The sequence below is a fragment of the Platalea leucorodia genome (assembly GCF_965183815.1).
Source record: "Platalea leucorodia genome assembly, chromosome: 3".
Lineage (NCBI taxonomy): Eukaryota > Metazoa > Chordata > Aves > Pelecaniformes > Threskiornithidae > Platalea > Platalea leucorodia.
Genome location: NC_138825.1, coordinates 5,987,597 through 6,008,697, shown reverse-complemented (window position 1 = coordinate 6,008,697; position 21,101 = coordinate 5,987,597). Strand labels below are relative to the sequence as shown.

The 21,101-nt window shown below is 43.6% G+C and overlaps 1 protein-coding gene across 2 annotated transcripts in view; it reads right to left on the bottom strand.

Moving 5' to 3' along the window:
• PLCB4 (phospholipase C beta 4) overlaps positions 1-8,355 on the bottom strand; it is a 207,317-nt gene extending 198,962 nt beyond the window's left edge. For both annotated transcript variants that reach the window (XM_082306164.1, XM_082306165.1), the window contains exon 1: positions 8,266-8,355. The gene's annotated coding sequence lies outside the window, so the exon portion shown is untranslated. The remainder of the gene's footprint in view (positions 1-8,265) is intronic.
• Between the last annotated feature and the right edge of the window lie 12,746 nt (positions 8,356-21,101).

Genomic DNA, 21,101 nt, shown 5'->3' with positions numbered 1-21,101 from the left:
TCACTCCTATGCACACAATCCATACATCCATTCACAAAAGTATCAGTATGGGTTACCAAGTTCGGCAGCACTACACCAACTTTTCAACCCTCTCTTGGGCAAGTCCAGTGAAGTACCATACGCTTCTTCCAAGGTGTCAGTCTTCATTAATTCAACATGGGAAGAGATGGCAACCGCTCCCATAAAAGCAGTGCAAATACTACCATTACCTGATGTAAATACTAATTTAAGACATTTTCTTGTATAAAGACGCACACACAAAACGGCACACCGTTACAAACTCTTTTTGTATGACTTTTCAAAGTTAACCTTATGGTCTCATCAGGATATCTCAAAGGAGACCATTTTAGCACCTGCCTGCCAGGCTAGGCGTTTGTGCAGATCCCAGTACTTTCTCAGTCTGGGAAGGAGAGGAAAAAAAAAAAGCATGCAGGGCCAAACATACATAATGCTTTAGGATGCATCCAAGTAGATGAAGGTCTGCTTGAGGTTAGCAAAATTATACTGATGCGAATGCAGGGAAGCAGCAACCTGTGCAACTAAAAATCTGTGTCCATTCTGTTCTGACCTGGGCCAAGGTCTTCTCAGAAGTTATTTCTCTTCCCTGCCACCTGCTATAGTCACGGGTCAATGAAAAGCCACTATGTATTTCATAGCTGAAAACCAGAGCATCAGCAAAAAGAACAGCCAGACTCCGCTAGAGATTGCCAGATTTGAAGGATTGGGGGGGGGGGGGGGGAGGGAGGCAGGGAATCACTGTATCAGTTCAGTTGCAGCAGAGAAATTACAGGACCAACAGTCCTTCCCCAGGGTAAGTGCACATGTACAGCAGGGGCTACTTCTCCGAGCTTTAGAGCAAGCAGAAGAGCCTGCCAGGGTCTCACAGCCCCAGCTGTTTTGCCTGGGAGAATATGGCACCATCACCCCCCAGGACAACGAGCAGCAGGTGAATCTCCTCCCCACCCCGACTGCCCTATGTGAGCCCACAATTATTCTCCCAGGTCACATCTCCCCACTCCAGAAACCCCCACCTTCTGCTTCAGCATGGGAATTCCCCAATCCAAGCAGATAAGCGCATCATGAGAGGGATGCGGACACGCTGAGGGGAATTTCCAAGAGCTCCCCTGCTCCTGCAGCATACACGGATACAGGAGATTTCCAGTGTGAAAATTACCAGCTGAGCAGCGATGCCCAAGTATTCGCGCTACCTGCAACTAACAGCTCTTATGCCAGACTGCAGCACCTAATTTGCAAGCTGCTCTGATATACCTGCAATCACATTCCATCTTCCCTTGTCATTTAATGTATGACAATTATTCCTAAGCATATTTTGCTAGGAAGCGGTACACAAATAACACAGACTGAAAGACCAGAAAGCAATAATTACTCAGTCTATTCTTTGCTGATGTCAGACATGCAGTACAGCTCTCCAAATCCAGCAGAGAGCCCAATTAATCTGCGCCAATCCTCAAGAACTATATCTGAAGAAAAAAAAAAAATCAAATCAAATCACTCAACAGCCCCTGTCTGCCTTGCAGTCAGGGTTTAGGAGCAATACACAGTCCATTTCATCGCCACACCATGCCACCCAACCTCTCTTTTAACAGAGTTATGCTTCATTGTCATCTCTGCAAACAAACCCGCAGCGAATTCATCAGCCTCTTGCCCCATCTCTCCCCCTCCTTCTTCAAAAATGCTTTTCCTTCCCTGATCAGGGTCCTTCATAGAAAAGATTATACCAATTCTATTTGGTTCAACAGATCACGTTAGCCCAGCCAGAGTAACCACTCCATGGCTCTATTTCCTATTTCCCAATCGGGCATTCATCCTCCATTCCCACTCACTCTTTTCTGAGGGGAATTCTGTAAGAATTACAGTAACATGCCCTCATCATGTCTACGTAACAAAAATAAGCAACTTGCATAAAGGTATCAATATTCAATTTTTTTTTTTTTTTTAAGAACTTTTATCCTAATTTGTATATTTCAAAACAAATAGGCTCTTACTACAGCTATCAACTCCTTTCCTCCCCATGTTTCCTTTTAGCAGCTGCAGCAGCAGTGCAGATGTCTAAAGGTAGAGACAAGGGCAAGCATCCTGAATCCAGAACACAGCCTGAGCTAAGAGGAGAGAAGATCTGTACATGCAACAAGTATAGCAGATACAGCAACATCAATGATGAACATCTCCACAAGCTTAAGAAGGGAAACCAAAATGCAAATGTGAGAGACATGGCAATTTCAGGCATGGGAAATAAATATGTTGAAGAAGAAGAAAAATGGGAACAGAAAAGCCTGCAGAGTTTTGGAATGGCCTAAAAGATCAAGGAGGAAAAATTACCACTTGGTTATGAGAAGCTCTTTCATCCAACCTATCTTGTTCAAAACCACAGCTTACATCTCACAAGACCTCCCTTATTACTTGTTATTTTCCACAACATCACACTGTTCACAGGATCATGGAAACTCTAGATCACTGCAATCCAAGAGATGCTTCTTATTAACCTTTCAAGTCCTTACTCTTTTTGCCCCCTTTATTAGTCACTAACCTCCTGACTGATTGCTTCCAGTCTGCAGGAGAGTGTGTGCTCAAGTTCAATATAGAAATTGTTAGAAAAGGAAATCTATCTCTAACTTCAAGAATAAATAGCCTGCTCTTTAATACCTTTTTCATACCCATTTCCTCCTTACCAAAGCGCACGCAAACATTTCTGAAGTTGAATATATATTCTCTCTCAGATGGCATATTGCTAGACCAACTGCAGATATAAAATGCTTTTATATAACTATTTGATAGGTGGATGACATCTGTAAATTTTTTCTCTCTTCATATTTTCAGATGGTATTACACATAAAAACAAGAGAATACAGACACCAAGCTTAGATTAAAACTTTTCAGGTAAATGACCTATCAGTACAACATGTGAAAAGGAGCAATGTAGGTTATTCAATCTGAACAGTCACTCTTGAACCTAGCACCTGTAACGTTATACATCTTCTCACGGTCTTCTAAAATTGCCAATTGCAAGGTTAGCTCACAAGGAAAGTTACAATTTGAGAGCCCCGAAGTCAACTGAATAGAGCCAGCTTCTTCAGAAAGGAGAGGGCAGAGGTGTGTGGTTAGCGATACTAACCTCAAGAACCCCACAAACAGACCTTACAGTAGGCCGCGTTCCAAACAGACTGTCTCACCTCATCTGCCTAAAGCTCCCAGTTATTGTTACTGGTTAAAGAAATAAGCTCTTATTTTGAGAAAAGACCAAGCAAGTGACCCTTAACTGCCCAAGTGTAGGGCCTCATGGTGGTACGATAACAGCTTCCATATAAAATGGAAAGCAAGGCCCTAACTTTAGATGTATGGCAGCTCCCAATCACCTACTTAAGTTTCAATCACTTACTATTATAAAGACGAGACACGCAGCATCAGGAACTGGAAGCGCTTACTGGTTATGGAATAGATTTTCTACCAGATAGCATGCAGCAATTGCAGAAAGTCAGATTATGGATTCACCTACTCATTAAACGAGTTGATCATTAAACAGGGGAGGACAAGTGAGACTGCTCCATGCCCTATCTATGGTCTTTGTGATCTATGCTGTCTGTCCCACAACCAGCTATTAGCCATTGGTGGGACAGGATCAAGACTGAGCTCAACACCAGTAACTGGCAATGGAAAAGAACGAGAGGCCAGAGATCAACGTAATAGCCTCATCTGCCACAGAAACCTAAACCACAAAAAAGGCAAGTGGCCTTAAAAGCTGGAGACCTTGCATTTCTCCCTTTTCATGAGCAGATATACTACATTAAGGCAACCTAACCTTTCAGTGACACCTGCACTGCTCCCCAGGAACAGGTTCCCTCCCACAGAAAGACTGACTGGTGCTTCTTAGAACTCCAAAGGTGAAAAGAAACATGACAACCAATACTATTCATCCAAGCCTAGTAACAAGGCAAACAGGACAGTATGACTTCGTAACAGTCTGCCTAAGGGCTGGGCTCTTCAGTAGCAAGGAAGAGAGAGTTTTGTTTCATTCTTGTCCAAAAATCAACATTCTTTTGCTGTTGCGCAGGCATAGCTTTAATGAGTTCTTAATTCAGTGGATGATACCTAGAATGACTTGTATAGCCAAACTGTCAAAAGAAACCACACCACTTCACTACCTTACATAAGCTGATGTAGGTCTTCAAAAGGAGGGGATGTAACTATTGATTTTCCTCCAAGATCCCAGCAGCGACAGCCTCGCAGGGAAAAGATCAACAACTCATCATCCAGAAGTCTGCTGGAGAGGAATCTCTAAAGCCACAATTGTGCTGCACCATCTATTTCTGTGCTTCACATAAGCCGCTCGGGAGCATCCTGCCCTGAAAACTACAGAGTCCCAGCACTAGCGCTGCGAGGACAGCTGCGAAATCTGGGGTTGTTTAGTTTGGAAAAGAGGAGGCTGAGGGGAGACCTTATCGCTCTCTACAACTACCTGAAAGGAGGCTGTAGTGAGGAAGGGGGTCGGTCTCTTCTCCCAAGTAACAAGTGATAGGACGAGAGGAAATGAGCTCAAGTTGTGCCAGGGGAGGTTTAGATTAGATATTAGGAAAAACTTCTTCATGGAGAGAGTGGTTAGGCATTGGAAAAGACTGCCCAGGGAAGTGGTACAATCACAGTCCCTGGAAGTATTCAAAAAACGTGTGGATGTGGTGCTTAGGGACATGGTTTAGAGGTGGACCAGGCAGTTAGGTTAACGGTTGGACTCGATGATCTCAGAGGTCCTTTCCAACCTTAATGATTCTATGATTCTATGAAAGGGCTGTTCTGATACTCTCCCCCATGTTGTGGCCCTATTCCAGGTACTCAGGTACATCAGCATGTCTTCCTGGAACATGGAAATTAGACATAATTAATTAATTCATTCCAGAATGGCTGGGAATCTGTCATCTTCTGCAGTTTCACAAGCCTCTTTATCCATATTTACAAAACTTCCAGAGACCACTACCATAAGAAGATGGGCGAGGACCAACAAGATAGATAGATTTTCATAGCTTAGTGCTCACAGGGTGACAACATAAGCAAAGCAGGCTGGTTAATGTCAAAGCACAGTATTTTCAGTATTTATGCCATTGCCATCCCATATATTCAAACCCTCTACAGGTCAGATCTTTGGGAATACAAAATCCAAAAATCACACGACAAAGTCAAGTCAACACACGCTTTTCCTGCAGCAGCAAGAGGACCACAATGCCTGCTCTCAGAAAGTCCCACTGAATAAAATTTATCTGAGCCTTTGATGCATGCTCTTAGGTCATTTTGATGTGGTAAGTGTTACACATGCATCTTTCATAAGAGTAAGATGTCCTGAACAGCATAATCAAAAAAACTTTTGAAGAGTTAACAGTCTGGCTCATGAGCCATCTCCACTGTGTGCAACTTCTGCAGACATCAAAGAGTCTTCCCAAAACTGGATGTGTTACATATCTTGCAAAATTAGTAAATGAACTCGAGCCATCAATTTTGCAATTTTTGAAGTAGCACAATGCATCTATTTATTAGAGAATGGAACTAAGCCCAGGCTACTTTTTGCAGCCATCCTGCAAATAATGCTTATGCAACCTTTAATAATGATTTCCACTAGCAAGCAACCAGAGATTTTATGATTTGGAAAATTTCACTTCTAAACTAATTTACAACAATTCCCCGAATCTAATGGGACAGATGATTGAAACTACAGAGGAAACCAGCCTTCTCAGAAATCGATGAGGTATCAATTTGCATAACTAGCCACTCTTAGGTAAGATGCCTGCATTAAGTTTTTGTTCTCATTTTTTAAATTCTGATAAATATTCCTCTGTGACTTTCTTCCTTTCCCCTGGAAAAAGGGATTAATTCAATTTTAAGGAAAATATTAAAACAGCAGTTTCAGACTTCAGTCTTCAAATTACGAACAGGAAGGAAGAGCAATTAAGCTGTTAAAACCACCAAGGAAAGTAAACCACTAAACAACGCAAGTAGACGACAGAAAATGACAAGTTAAAAAATTAAAAAGTAATACAAAGTAAGTAATCTCCATAAGCATGGAAATTATACTCCTACAAGTTTTCAACACAGTATACGTAAACCTGGTAAAAATAAAGCCATCAGTTCCTACAAAGCTGTAACAAATACTTGACAGACTCACAGCTTAGCCCGAAGTTCATCACCACAGCCAGATATTACTGGAACAAATGGCCAAAGTCTGCAACAGAAGTCAGCAGTGTATATCAAGCCAAACCAACTCGCCGCTATTTCAGAAAAGGTGAAAGCAGAACACAACCAGTGATTTGGGGTGATACATAACAAAGAGGTATTTCCTCTGTCAGTAAGGGAAATTCATATGAACTCTTTCTCCTCCCCCTCTTGGTCTTTCTCTCTTCCCCCTCAAGGTTCTTTCTTCCCTGCATGCTAAGAAAAAGCGGAGAGTGTAGGCTATGCATAAATTCATGACAGAAAATACTGTTTTAGAACAAAGCTCCTGTGCGTGGGCGCATGTCTATAAAATAAAAGGCATTGTTACTCTACTAGTATGTATCCACATTCAGCAATCAAATTGGATCTTAAAATTTTATTTTGACAGCTATGTGCAGTTATATTTTCACCAGAGGTTTGACTTCCATATTAATATCTGGTTTTTAGTGATATCATCGAGAGATTAATCAAAAGTGACATTTGAAGGCAGAGTACTATTAACAGTTGTGGAAGAGAATTCTCATTCCTGAAATCTGTAATTTATTTTTAATTACTTTACAAAGTTATTGGCTGCAGAGGAGAATAAATCCATTCCCAACTCATATTTAGAAACTGTCTCTGTATAATACAAAATTGCACAGCTCTATATAACAATAATTATTTTGTGGTATGTGGCAATATTAGGTACCCTTGATCCAAAGAAAGCCTGCAAATACTGTCGACATAACACTTTCAGAAGTTAGAGAAAATAACCTTCAGCAAGTAACATTATCAGCTTGCTAAAACTGCTCAAGTAAACTACAGAATACAACCATCAATACAAATGCGTTATGAAAGAATCTGCTCCATCCTCTTGCGGAATCAGAAATGCGACATTTTCTCTAGCATCCTCATTAACTCCAATTATTAAACTTAAAATGCCACGGTGCAACATCAAGTGAAGTTTGGAAAACACGAACATTATTTACATATTAAGAGGACACGATGCACGCTTTACTGAAGATTTATGCTCTGCAAGATTTTGATTTTCTGTAGCCCCTACTGCCCGCCTTTCTTACAGATGCCTCCCCATGGACACTTTAACATTATATAAACTCCCCCAGAGATAAAGATTATTCTGTAACTTTCCAAAATCACCTCCCTTTGAGAAAGCATTACCTAATAAACACACATTATATACCTCACAAATGCATTAGGTTCCTGGGTTTCTGCTAGATGCTAACATAAAAAAACCACTTGTAATTATTTTCAGATATTAAAAAAAGAAGACCGAGGCTGGATAACTGTAACTGGAAAGGATAAACAGGATTAAGTAACAGGTGTCTGACTGCACATAATTCAAAGTTATGCATCAAATACGGTGCACAGCCTTGCTGGCAAAATGGAAACATTGTTTCTGCACCTTGCTTTGAAATTTAAGTGTTTTAAAAACATCCGTGTAAATGACACACACACACAGACGCAACACAAGCACTTGTATCCCAAGAGACCTTTCAATACATCTGAAAGAAAACAAACAAACAAGAAAATCTTCAAAGGTGAGCCTTCCTTTCTCCAAGAGGAAAAAAAAAAAAAAAAGAAAAAAGAAATGAAAAAAAACCCACACCACAAGAAAGTTATACTTAACTACACAGAAACATTTGTCACACCGCCCAGCACTGACAAAATCCGGATACACTCAGAAACTACAGCGAGCTGCACAGCTGGCAGTGAAGATGAGAAGAATAATTCAATCACCAGCCACACACACACGCGCACGCATATAGAGATGTACATAAAATCTCACACACGTACGCACAGACATACGCGTGTGGGTACGTCCAGCTCCTCTGAGGCAGCGGGCCGGGGCGAGGAGGCCGGGGGCCGGCAGAGCCGCCCGGCGGCTGCCCCGGGCGGAGCGGGGAGCCCAAGGTGACGGCCCGGAGCGGAGGGGCGGGCAGAGCCGCTGCCCGTGAAGGACGCGATGCCGCCGCCAGACCCCAACGGTCGCCCTCAACGGTCGCCCCTAACGGTCGCCGCGCGCGCAGCCCCTCACTACTGCCGCCGCCTTACCTCAGCCGCCGCCGGGGCGGGAGTCAGGGGGCGCGCGCCGCCGCCGGCCCCGCCGCGCTGCGCAGGGTGCCGGGGCTGCGCTGAGGCGACGACCTCCTCCTTCCTCCTCCTCCTCCTCCTCCGCACACTGTGCGTGTGTGTGTGTGTGTGTGTGTGTGTGTGCAACCCGCCCGCTCGCAGCGGCGGCGGCGGCGGCTCCTCCTTCCCCCCCCCCCCGCCTTTTCCCTTCTCTCCTCCCCCGCCCCGGCGGCCCCGCCGCCGCGCCCGCCTCAACCCCCGCAGCGCGGAGAAACGCGGCAGGGAAGGGGGGAAACCCCACCGCCACAGCCGCCGCCTGGGCTGGGCGGGCCGCGCCGCGCTCCCCCCGCCCGCCTTCTCCTCCTCCTCCGGACGCGGGCAGCCGCCTCCCCCCGCCGCGCAGGGCCGCGGGCAGCGCATGGCAAGTGGGCGGCGGGGCCGCGGGCGCGGAGCTCCGCCCGCAGCTATACCTTACTCCGCTACAACGCACGGCCGCCTACCGACGCGCACACACCGCACGGGGGGCCGCGCGGGCGGTGTTCCTGCGAGGATGCCCGCGCCGGCGTGCCTGTGTTTACTACATGTCTTTAAAGGGCGGCTGAATGGGCGAGAAGGAAATCCCTCCCGTGTGCTCCCGGCTCCCGCCAGGCCTGCCGTCTTCAACACGCAGCTGAGGAGAAAAAGGGGTGTTGCAGAGGCCGCTGGAGGCTTCCCAAACTGACAGTTTTTGTCTCAAAATGACAGTTGGATTCCTTGAGGTTTATTTGAGGTGAGCGGTAGAGGAGGCTCAGTGCTGGGCAAGCAAGCTGAGCTCGGCGCACCAGGCGGTCAGGAGCGTGGGATTCCCTCTCCAAATATCCTCCATCCAGCCCTTTCACAGCTTGTGGCTGGCTGCAGACCACTGCCATGTAGCACCCTGTGCTCCTCTGCTGTCATCGTGTGCCTGGTCTCAATTTTCCCTCTCTCCTCATGATTTTACGGGAAGCGTTTTCCTCCGTGTCAAGAAAAAAAAACATAAAACGCCCACAAAAACAAACAAAGTGCTGAGTTTTACAGCCGAAGCAGGTTCCCCATCCCTTTTGTCCTACAGCCCGCCCTCTTGGACTTCGTTAGTGAACTAGCAAGTTTGGCCACCTGGGCCCTGCAGCCCGGCCACCCCAAAAGGACCCTGGCACCAAGAGGTGGTGGCAGCACTCAGCAGTAAGGAGAGGCGGTGAGCTACAGCTGAAGAAGTTATCTAGGGTTAGCTGAGCAAGAGTGGAGGAAAAATCTAAAATAGTTTTGCTAGACAGTCATAATAAGGATGTTGCATTGCCACGAACTAGTTGATCTGGTAATGCAGTGGCCAGAGCTTACGGTATATTATCCAATACCATAAACTGTAAAAAATCCAGCTTGGAATGAGACTCTCCGCTGGCACCAGGTGCTGTACCAGGATGTGATAAAAATTGTTCCGCCTTCAAGAGCTGACACCGTGCTCCCAGAGCTGCCGTTGAGAAGTAAGCAAAGGGGCGACCAAGAACAACAGCAACGGTGACGCATGATTTCAGGGACAGCCTGTCAGCACAGCAGACCTACAGACTAAGGGGTTTCTGTAATTGAGGCAAGTGTTATTTTAAGCAGATGTTCATATTTGCTTATGTCTACTCAATTAGAAATTCCTCATGGGCATGGTGGTAGAGGTAGATCTTTAGAAATAGATGAAGGGGAGCAAGGCTGCAGCTAAGGCTCAGGGTGGGCGTATTGTGCAAAAGGTGCGGGAAGGAAATAAAGGAACCTGCATGAGAAGCACATGAGCTGGATGAAGGCCAGTATCGCTGGCAGAGCGAAAGGGATCGAGTTAACACACAGGATATAGGAGCAGCAATTATAGCCATTAAAAATGGAGGGCATGGGCTTGAATGTGAGACGGACACGGTGCTAGTGAAGAGGTTTTTGTTTGTGGTTCCAGAAGTGTTTGTTTCTAAAGGAATGAAATAGATACATTTGTGGGTATACAAATGAAGTGCTCCATGCTCCATGTCTTTTTCATTGCTTTTTCTTTTTTTTTTTTCTTTTTGCTATTGGGCTGCATGCAAATTAAGTAAATTATTATAAAAGTAGTAATAAAAAATATTTTCATTCCGGTGAGGCAGAATGGCATACTCACTAGCAAACAGTATTGGACTCTCCCTAGGAATCCCTGTGTGGTTTGTGTTCAGACCTTTAGAGCTTGTGCTGGCTGTTATTCTGGTCCGTAACGCTGTCTGGCTTTTCCCATGATTTCTTATCTCCTTCCCCCCAAAATGGCTTCTACATGACAACAGGTCATGGCTGCCTGCCTGTGTGAGGGGATTTTATTCCAGGGTAAAATTCAGGCTTGTTATCTTCATTATTGTGGTTCTTGAAACAGTTTTAGCAAAATAGGTAACTGCATGAAATGCAGACAACTAGTGGCATCTCAGAATTAGTGGAAGTATAGTTTCTTTAGAAAAAGCTGTTCTTTGTTCTTTCACAGTCTTTTCCTTTCCGATGTCAGCCCTCTGACCTGACTTGTTCATTGAAAGAAGGGCAGTCATCAAAGGAACAGTTGTCAGGACCATGGCTCTTCAAGAAAACTAGAGGTACTGACAATGTCAGTTTTAACAGCAAGTGGACTTCACATTAAAAGATGTTTAAAGTCCTAGAAAGTAAGGACATACGCAGGGTCTGAAACTCCCCACGCAGCCATAAGTGGCAGGGTCAGGCCCACATATCGAGGTTAATTCCCGCGTTGCGAGTTTCGTTGCGGTACAACTCTGTTTACACACTTGGACTTCTAAACACAGCGCAACTGATGATGATGCTTTCATCTTTGTTTCTCCACTTAGTTCCTCCTGACTTCAGCAGTCAATGTGACTTGGCCAGTTAGGGATGAGTTAGGAGTGCATCTGAGAACCTCCAATTTTCAGCTAATTCTTGGGTTGATTTGGTGCCTTGCTGAGGACAAGATACAGCTGTACTGTTTCATTTTTTCCTTGCAAAATATTAGTGTTTCCCTTATTAAGAGTGGCTTGTCAATACAGGACAACATTTGCTAGTTAAAACAGCACATATAAATGTATGCAAATGCTAAAGATTTCACCCTCGTGACTTAGAAAGAAGCCTTAGGAAAAGATGAACAATGCCAACAATTCATGTCAGTTGAAAACAAAATGCCTCAGGAAACACAGCAAAAAAATCCTAACCTCTGAAGTGATCAGCTGAAACCTAGTGCGTTTAAAATGGTTGCCGCTGGTAGAGGTAGAACACCACATCACCTGATCATGTCAGCAAAAATCTACAGCTGTCTTCAGAGGAACCTACTCCATCTGCAGCATATTCAGATTACAAATTGTTTTTCCAAAGACATTGAAAGTTTAATAAAGCAATGTGATCTTTTGCTTTTATTTCTTATCTGATACAAGGGTGCAGGACATTTTACAATTTGTTTTATTTTCAGGTTGTCTAAGGCAAAATTTTCTTTGGACATCAGCATTTGTAGTGATTGAAAATATGCAGTAGGTGTAAAAATATGGTAGGTATTTGAAGTTTGAACATGCAAAATTCAGTGAGGATGTTGAAGCTGTGGGTCTACACCTTTAGCTCACAGTCAGACAATCTCTGATACAGCCCATGTCGATCTAGCATGTGTAGTGCTTCTTACCAATTCATACCACCTCTTGCTCAGATCATTAATTTCTTTATTTCTGAGCCTGGATGATCCTGGTTAAATATGTTGACAAGGAATACTAAGGAAAGCTTCATGTGCATGATTAAGCACCGTTATAAAATACTTGCATAAATGCCCCCTTTGCAGCTTTTATTTTGGTCGTCTTGTGCGTAGCTACTATAGTGCTGTGACACAAGTCAGTTCAGAGCTAGCAATGAAAGACATTTTTCCTCGTTTACAGTCCTTAACATGTGCAAGCTTAAGAGGACACTTAGTCTTTTTCAATCCTTATCTCCTGTTGTCCTGCACATTGCACAAGAACAGTTTCCTATGCCACAGGTAGTACGTCCGCATAGGCTTCTGGGGCAGACTGCTCTGCCTGTGCTCAGAGCTTACTGGAAACTGCATTAGGATGATGCTCAAGCTAACATTCCAAGCAATATGACTTATTAACCTGGGCTCGGAGCTGTATGCAGTAGCTATGGTGCATGTACCTACATGGCTTTTGATCTGCACGCTCCCTGGGGAGGACTTCGCTGCTTCTTCTGCCAAAAGGCTATATTTGATGTGTTATTATCTGCCTCTAATGGTACTGAGGTTGATACTGATGGGTAAAATACCAGTCTCAATGCAGTCAATAGCAAAGCATCCACTTATATCAGTGATTTTCCAAGTCTGTCATTGCAGCCAAATCTGTGCGTCTTTAATGTGAAAGGCAATCCAACGGTCACTCAAGAGGCAAACTGCTGACTGAAGCAGACATATATTGATTTCTCATCTACTTCCAAAGAATGGCTGGGGCAAATAATTTTGATTAAAAATACTTTTTCATAACCATTTTCATGAACATTGCTGGACCATTTTGTTACAGCTTGAGGCTTGGAATATTTTAGTCTGGTAGTTAAAATTTTGGCAAAATATTGAAAGTCTTGGCAGTTTTCACTGTAGATGTCTCTACCATCTCTCCCTTGCAAAATGCTCAGCTACACAAATATTTTGGTTAGGGAGGACATGACAAAATTAAAGAGATTTTCTTCTTGAAGCTTTCCTTTTTTGCAAGGTTTTTTCACAAGATTGTTCATTTTCCACACCTGTAAATACCAGGTGTTCAGGCTGTTCCAGACCATTCAAGGTCCCAATCATTTGTATCAGCTGTGATATCTGTGTTGCAGACCCATATCCCATCAAATGCTTTGATTTAAAAAAGCTGAGGTTACTTTATTAAACACTAGCTCTCTTGACAAGCAAAATTTCTTCCAGTATCAGATCCTTGATTCATTATAAAATAAAATTATCTATGATAATTTTTCAGAAAGACTGTTAGCTTCTTCCTAGGCTTTTCAGGAAGCTACACACACAAAGATGCACGTAATAGGTATGAGTGGGAACAAAGGGAATTTTTTCCTCTGCCTACAATATAATATTAATGGCAGACATTGCAATTATTATTTTTGAGGTCTTTCTTATTAAAAGGAGTGAATATTACTACTGAAAAGTGTGATAGTGGATCTATTCAGGATACTAAACAGTCTCCACGTTGTACTGGGATATGTTTATCTTCAAGCTTGTGCTCCAGGTCTTCTGAATGCAGCAGGACAGAAGCATGGGGCTGGAGAAGAGTTCCTTCAGAAGCTGGATAATGCAGCAGGGAGGAAAACAGAGCTTTCAGGATAATGCTGCTAATAAGATTGTGTTTTTCCGTTTGGACGTTAGAAGAAAGGGGTTGAGTTTCTTTGCCTGGTTTAATGACAAGAAATTAAATTTAGCGTTGAACAATACTTCTTGAATCTTTTAAGGTACTAGGGTCTCCACCTTCCAAAAAAATGGCATCAGTATCAAAAATGTCACAGTACTATTAAGCCTTTCAGACAAGGAGCCAGTCAGCTTTTATGTGTGAGACAAGAATCTCTGTCCTTCATCAGCATCCCCGTCCCCATCCACTGTGACCTGATGAGGGGCAGGATTTGTTGCTGCCAGACTTGACTTAACACGCTAGAGGCAGCAGCCCAAGGTAGCCCTGGGGCTCCTTTCTCACTTTGAGAGATCATTTCTCATTACCGTCCTAAGAAGACCAAAGCCCCGCTGACCCCAAACATGTATGAGAGCGCGCATTTCACCTCCAATCTCTCCTTCGGTGTATTTACCCATCGGTAATGAGGCTAAGATTGCCTGCTGAGCTCTCGAACCTGCTTGTACTCCCCCCTCTCAGTTTACTGAGTATATCTCTGCAGTGGTGCAAATCAAGGTGACTTTTGTCTAATGTTCAGGTGAGCTGAAGGGGTTTGGCGTTGCCTGCAAGTAAATCGTAAGAGTATCAACACAACCACAGCTGAAACAACAATATTCAGTATTGTAAATTATATATAGAAAGACAAGCAGATTACATAAAAACTGCTCATTTGAAGTTGTAAAGGAAGACTTATTAATCAACTGTAACAAATCTGTGCTCACTCGGAAGTCCTTTGCTTTAATTATTAATGCAAAATGCAAGGATTTTTCAGTTTAGGATTTTTCAGTCTAAAGAAAGACTTCAACCCTAAAAGAAGACAAAGCGGTCCAACCCACGCATCTTTGTGTGTGATTTTTAGTTTAGCAGTTGACTGTCCTTTGTTTTCAGTCCCATCAGATGTTATTCAACACCCATTTTCCTAGTATCTCAATACTTGTGATTGATTTATAATAATGGAGGTAATTTCACCATCCATAAATTTAAGTGGGAAATCTGAAGATGCTCTCTAACATTAGTGGCAAGTTTTTGCAGTAGCTCTTCAATGTAAACAGTGAAGTCTAGACACTCTTCAGTTTGTGGTTTCTATGTTTTTATCATGGATTATATGACACAGCGCTTCCAGTGGAAGGTCCCTTCCAGTCCTACATAAACATTTTCTGAATCTGCTTCTTTATATTTTCCTTTAGATCTTCTAGGAAAAGTAACTTAGCTAATAACATTACCCTGTATACCCTTCCTATGGACATACCTTCCTGTTCTTCCTTTTCTATGGCTCAGATTGTTTTCTCTTTCTTGAAACTTCCCTGAGAAATTATTGCATGATGTCATTGATCTTACTAAAGTGCAGTAAGTATTTAGATGTCACCTGAGTCTGTATTTGCATTTGTACAGTGCAAGTCCTAGTGCATGCGGAGTACCCCGAGGCTTTCCGTACTCCCTCAACATCAGCGATGTCCCTTGAAAGTGGCAATGTGTGTAATCAGACCACGATTCTGGACAGAACAGCAAACAAACAAAAAAAATCACATCGGCAAACTGTTTGAATATCCTTGATATTTCAATTCCGCTGCTGCTTGTCACATTTCTCCTCTGGTACCATTGCAAAAAGTCAGTGACATTGGGCAGACTCACCTGTCTTTCCTCCCCACCCGGGGAAGGCGTACAAGCCCACTGAGAGCCAGCCAAATGTGTTTTGAATGACAGCGAGTGCGTGTTGCTTGCTTCACCTGACAGTCAGCAACAAGGCGCAAGGCTGTCTGCTGGTGAAAAGGCAGGGTGGGGCCCGTATGCCAGAGGGGCCCAAGTATATTAATGCCACCCACTGCCAAGCCATCTGCAGGTTATTACACATGATAGTGACTTGATGGACAGTGAGTTATTAGAAAGGAGTCACACCGCATCCACTGCGTGGGCTTAAGCGCATCTCCTCCTGCTATGCTGTTATTTATCTCTTCACCTTACTTTCAGCATTTGTTTTTAATTCATATACTGGCTGTGACACATGGCAGGAGTCCACAAATGCATAAGATAGCAGCTGGTTGAGCCCCAAAGGAACTGTGTTTTTGGCAATAAATCTAAGGAGCATACAGCAAACCACTCTTTAGTAGGTACAGAACAGGTTGGTCACTTGAATGCTTATGTACGTGCTGACTGCAGGGTATGTTACTCAGGCACGGACAGCAGGAATGCAACATCAATGCAACAACAATGGCAGTGTTGTTCCCTGGGGACCAGTGGGGTGGGGATTACAGAAGGTCCCTTTTGAGGGACCTCTTGGACGTTAGGGCAGTATGGACAGCCGGTGGGTATCCTGCATGCACCAGGTTCGCACAAGGGAACTGTAGTTACCCACCTCCTCCCTCCTTTTGACATGAATAGTTGCCACATCCTCTTCTTGAATAATTAAGCTACAGCTGAATAATTCAGAGTGATTTGTCTATTGTCTGGTGTTGAGCAGGGATTTCTCTCTGCAGCACCACGCAATGTTGTAATGTTCATGCTAACTCCAGGGGTAACTTTTTTACTAGAAGGCCGCCAGTGGTTTTTTGGGTGTTTTTTTTCCTCCCTCTTTTCTTTATGTTAATACTGCCCTTAACCCTGTATCTTGAGGTATCAATAACCAACCTGCCCTTGCTGCAGAGCGAGGAGCAGTCTCTATCATCAGACCAGTGCAGAAAGGACTTTCTTCAAACATCACCTGGACAACAAACTGCATCAGAAAAAAAAGTGTGGTGTCCTTACTAGCAGCCTCAGTCAGTCATGCAATAGGAAGGCCCTGGCTTTCTCCTCAGGCTGTGTAACAGGGTTTTATCCCCTGGTCCTAAACAGCTGACAGTGGATGGACTTGAAGGAGCTGGAGAGAGGCTCTTGTGATTGCAGCCAGGAGGAGCTGAGACGCAAAGGAAGGTTCCCACTTCTCTCAAGTACAAATCTGCTATCAGAGGCACATCTCCAGTCTTTACCCCCACCATTGCCTCAGTGGGGTGTGCTTCCCCTGCACTTGGAGTACAAGACCCTTTCCTGCTTGACAGCTTGACCCCAGGTTGAATGGAGGGTGCAAGGCACCGCTTGAACCGAAAACTCAGCATTGCCAGCCTCAGAATATATTCAAAACAGATAGTAAAAAAAAAATGTTTGTGTGTTTCCTTTTTTGTCATCCTCCACTCCCCCTCACTTTCCTTCCCACCATCTGTTACTGTTGCTGTCTCCCACTCCAGGCTGCCCACCACACGCCTTTCCCCCTTGTTCTGCTGGCCCAGCAAAGGAAGAGGGCTCTGCCTGTGGAGCAGTAAGTCTGCCCCAGCAGCACAAAGGGATTTGCAGCAGCAAAGCCAAGTACTCACTGGCTGCCTCACTTCTCCAAGAACTGCCAGGAGCAGAGGATATGCGTACAAAGTCGCCTGGCCTCAGCCGAAGCTGGAGACAGAGCACGGGATGCTAAGCAAGCGGTTTTCAGCAAAGGAAGTGAAATAAATTACTGATGCAATTTCACCAGTTTCACCAACTCTGCCAAGGCTGGGTTTGGCCCAAGGAAGCAGCAGGAGTGCGGCACATGAAAAAGTCAGACCCTGGGAACCGGAGTCCCATGCCCTACAACCCACGCTGGCAATGCTGTGCATGCATGAGGACAGCCATACAACTCCGCGATTGCTCATCTTCAGTTCTCTAACTCTGTAGTATCACTCCTCAGACTAAAACCTTAATGAGTGCTTGCCAAGTCCTTGTAATCACACCAAATTTCATAATTTAAACATGTTTTGAAGCTCCAGAGAAAAAATGTACATCAGTGGGAACCAGCCATCTGGAAAGCTGTGGAGTCTTTTTTTGCTCATTTGTTTGTTTGCGATTCAGCTATTCCAGTACTGTAAGTGTAATTTAGTTATTTATTTAATTTTTAAGTTTTTAGTTTACAACATGAGTTTTGACTAATAGATGAAGGCACAACTCATGCAGGGATAATTCACCACTACAAAAGGTAAATGATTCCTGAATGATGAATGAGGTTTGTGGTTATGCCAAGGTACGATCCATATCGTTACGACCTGTTACTTCTTCCTAATGCTCTTTGCACAATGGTTTCTTGTAATGTCATTTTTCTCCTGCCTCCCAAGTTGTAGGTGAGGGGTAGGGTCTCAAACTTACGGCACAAAGGAAGAGACAGAAGCAGCCTCAGCAGCCATGAGCTATTAAAAACATTATTGGTCAAATCATCAAAAAAAGAAGAGACAGTGAAACAAAATGCCTTCTAAAAACATCCTTTGGAATATGCCATGCACCCAGCCCAGGTGTGCTGTACATTATGTATTACAATATGTGCCAGCTCTGCCTTCATACAAAATCAAAACTGCTTTAAATAAGTGATTAGGTTATTCCTTCCATCTTCACACCTTTTTTTTTTTTTTTTTAATTATTTATCCTTGCTGACATGAGCTTATGTACCATATTATTCCTTTCTTGATACAAGCCTATGGATGTTGCATAATTCCATTTAAAGAAAGAGAAATCAGGGTGAAAAATAGATTTGTAGAGTATGCTTTGATCTCAGAAAGCCTCCCATTTTTTTTCAGATAGCCCTGCACCCTTCACACTATGCAGGGAAAACATCAGTGTCAGTCCTGCCAGCATCAGCAGTGGTGGACAAAGCCCTAAGTGAGAGACCAGAAGAAGCAGCTGTAGGGTGGATTGCTTCTCAGCACTGCTGTTTGTTAGATAAATTCACAAGAATACCCATATCATATTGATATTTGAGAACTAGCAGTAGCATTTTTAGAAGTAAAACACAACTTGATGTTCCTTATGGGATATCTTAATGTTACCTTAACCAGAAGGACAAGCTGATGTTTTTCATGCTGATACTACTTTTCATATCAGATGCTTCAAATATGATCCTCCCCACCATTAATTAAAAAAAAAAAGGAAAGAAAAAAAAAGAGTGAATTGAAGAAGATCTGCTCAATATTCAGTACAGCTGTCCCCAGCACTGTGTGACTGCTACTCGTGGGGGCTCTGTCCACTGCAGGTCCTTGCACTCAGTACTCTGGGGGATGGACAGACAGACATTCTCCACCTTTCTGCCTAAAGCAGCAGGTTTTCCAGAAAATGGGGGGGGGGGAGGGTAGAGAAAAAGAGAATTAAAATACCTCTTCCTTGTAGCAGCTAGATAAGCTACACATTCATCCAGCACCTCACAGTTAGACATGGCAAAAGTCAGCTAGAGTCAGGCTACAGCTCCTAATTTCCAATCCAACTGCCTTTCTTTGCAGCCTTGGGAAGGTTTGAATAGCAGGCCTAACCTTTCTCTTATTGCTCTCCATAACTAGGGTGGTCTCGTCCTAATTCTGGCCCTGTGCCATCTTTTTCTGGCCAGTGGTTGTTTTGGTTTGTTATTTTTGTTTATTTGAGTGGTCCATTTGAGGCACCTAAATGAGAAAACAGAGTCAGAAGAATTGAACATGAATTAAAGTGGAGGAAGAGAGAGACTAACAAGGGACCTACAACAGCAAAGACAACTTTTGTGGAAAGGAAAGCAGCACAAGCAGAGGAGTGGAAGGACACAGAAGAAACAACAATGACAAGAAAGAAAGAGAAGATACAGTAAAAGCTAAGAGATGGCAAAAAAGTGTAACACCAAAGCAAAAGCTAAACAATAATCTGCTGTAAGGAAAAGAAAAACACCAGACTGCAGAGCAAAATGAAAAGGAAGTAAAGAGAATACACAATTTTCTTCCAAAACCAACTAAGAGGCAAATAAAATGTCAACTATAGAACAAAATTGAGTATTCCTTTAAATGACAAGTTGTATGACCTTGGAGGAGATGACAACAGTTTTTAGTTTTTTTTTTTTTTTCCCCAGCCATATCTCAGGCAAAAACTGTAGGTGTTGAGTAAATTTTTAATTGAGAGCATAAATGATTTACGTGTTCACAGCAGTGCGTCCCTCCTTCCTCTACCACCAGTGAAATTCTTTCAGCGAGTATCAAATCTTGATTTCCAGTGTCGTTGTCATAAATAAAGGCTAGTCCTCTATGCTCTCTCTGCTTTCTGATAGGACATGGGTTTGTACCCGCTGTCAAGCAAAGCTCCAATTGAGAAATTTCTCTTTGAAAATATATTTTAGTGGAACATGGCAACCTAATCAAAATAGCTGTTTATAGCCTTAGGAGGCAAAAAACCCCAACTGTTAACATTTGGATGATTCTACAATTAACATTTGTATGATCTTACATCTTAATGTGAATATATTTGAATGCTTTTGGGTGCTGCATAATAAAGAGCCAGTTACTAAACTTAGCAGCACTTCATGTAGATTAGACATTATAATTGATGCTTACAGAACAGGACCCAGAGAAATTAATTTTATGTTGCTCCAATTTCACTCGTTTAAATTAAAGAGTTACACAAAGGGCCTTCATACCATGGGGGAAAAAAAAAGTGTATGTATTCATGGGTGATCGCAATCATGTTTATTTGTTCACTGGAAGCGAGTGGATGTGGTGTTATTCCTGCCCAGGGTGAGCTCTCCCTAGCTCAGTGCCCTGTGCTGCAGTCTTGCTGCATCAGACTTCAGCCTCCTCCAGCATCCCGGGGCTCAGGCACTTTCCCTGTTTCCCTGCCTTCTGCTTCACTTCTTGTACACCGACATCATTACAGCCTTAAACAACAGAACTGGAACAATACTGCTCACATTGGGTTTTTTCAATCCTGTAACCATCCTTTTCCGGCATTAAGGCCTTGGACATACCATGGGTTTTCAGCTCACAATTCAGGAGCAATAGCAGGGGAGGCATTTAGCCAGACCAGCTTTGGGGAGCAGCCCACAGAGCAATCCTCCTTTAGCTAGCCTAGACAAAGAAATGACTAGAAATCCTCGTGTCCCAGTACACATTCTTCTGTCTCCCTTCCCTCCCCATCCCTGCTCCTCTGCATGCTTCATTCAGCTCTTCCAGGGAGTCCACATCTGTGCTAACATCTCCTCCGCTTAGTCCAGGCTTTAGCAATTTTCCAGTCAAAGCTCTGGCTCCGTACACAAAGTTTGGAAGAGGAGGGCCTTACCTACAACAGAAATGCTCTAATTTTTTTCTCCAGAGCCTGCTCCTGTACCAAGAGCCTTTAATGATCAACTTGGATAGATCCGCTGGCACCACACTGTGCCTTCAGCAGAAGAAAGACTGCCAGAGACATAAGGTACAGATAATTCATACTAGTCAGGCTGGAACTTGTATATTGGGATAGATAACCCCAATCATCCCAATATTATATTATACGTGGGAGACAATTTACTGTATAGATGCCAGACCTGAGGCCAAGCAGTGAGATTTACACCTCCAGAGCCAGCAACGTAATTCAGCTGCAGCTGATCAATGAAAGCCTGAAGCAGATGGAACAGTTCCAGGATTGTACTGAGGTATGAAGCTGTTA